Source organism: Indicator indicator, chromosome Z (genome assembly GCF_027791375.1).
Source record: "Indicator indicator isolate 239-I01 chromosome Z, UM_Iind_1.1, whole genome shotgun sequence".
Lineage (NCBI taxonomy): Eukaryota > Metazoa > Chordata > Aves > Piciformes > Indicatoridae > Indicator > Indicator indicator.
This window is the reverse complement of record NC_072053.1, coordinates 32,447,758-32,448,871: the sequence shown is the minus strand read 5'-3', so window position 1 is coordinate 32,448,871 and position 1,114 is coordinate 32,447,758. Positions and strand designations below refer to the sequence as shown.

Here is a 1,114-nt window from a genome sequence, read left to right as displayed (position 1 = left end):
AGCTCTTAAAGACATGCAAGAGGTTCATGTACAAGGGAGGGCATGTACAAGGGTGGAGGGTAACACTTTCAGGCAGATGTCCATCCCTCTCCCATCTAGATAAATCCAGACAGATTCCATACCTTCCCAGATCATGCCTCCTGACTGATACATGTCATTTATCTCCTGAACACATAGAATCATAGAATCAGTCAGGGTTGGAAGGGACCACAAGGATCATCTAGTTCCACCCTCCCTGCCATGGGCAGGGACACCTCACACTAGATCAGGCTGGCCAGAGCCTCATCCAGCCTGGCCTTAAACACCTCCAGGGATGGGGCCTCAATCACCTCCCTGGACAACCAGTTCCAGGGCCTCACCACTTACATGGTGAATTTTAAGCCTACAGCACCAAGTGTTTCCAGGAGGTCTCCCACCCAAGCACTGAACGGGTCCGGCCCTGCTTAGCTTCTGACATCAGACAAGATCAGGCATTCACAAGGTGGTGTGGCTGTGGGCCACATCTGTATGCCTCCCAGCTCCAGGGCAGAGCCCTGTCAAGCCAGACCTTGAATATTTCCAAGGATGGGGTCTCAACTACCTCCCTGGATAACCTGTTCCAGTGGTCTGCTACCCTCATGGTAAAGAAATTCCTCCAAATGTCTAACTTAATTCTACTCTTCTCTAATTTAGAACCACTGCCCCTCATCCCATCACTAGAGGCCTTTGTAAACAGTCTCCATCCTTCTTATCGGCCTCCTTCAGGTGCTGGAAGGCCACTATTAGGTCTCCTTGAAGTCTTCTCTTCTCCAAGCTGAAGAAGCCCAGCTTCCTCAGCCTGTCCTCGTAGCAGAGATGTTCAAGCCCATTGATCATTTTCATGGCCCTCCTCTAGACCTGCTCCTTTTGGTCCAAGACCTTCTTGTGTTGAAGGCTCTAGAGATGGACTATAACCTTGAAAAGAAAATTCCTCCATCCCAAGCTCTTATAACATCTCTGTTTCATCAACAGTAAGGAGAGAGAGAGCAAAGAAGAGTGAAACGTCTATGTGTGAAAAGTGAGAAGTACTGCCTGCTGGGAGAGTCTGTCCAGAGTGTGCTGGCCACAAGGGGCAGGTTAGTGAAGGAGGACAAGT

At 49.6% G+C, this 1,114-nt stretch overlaps 1 pseudogene; it reads right to left on the bottom strand.

The window, feature by feature from the left end:
* Positions 1-379: 379 nt before the first annotated feature.
* LOC128979874 (5S ribosomal RNA) lies at positions 380-498 on the bottom strand (annotated as a pseudogene).
* Positions 499-1,114: the final 616 nt, after the last annotated feature.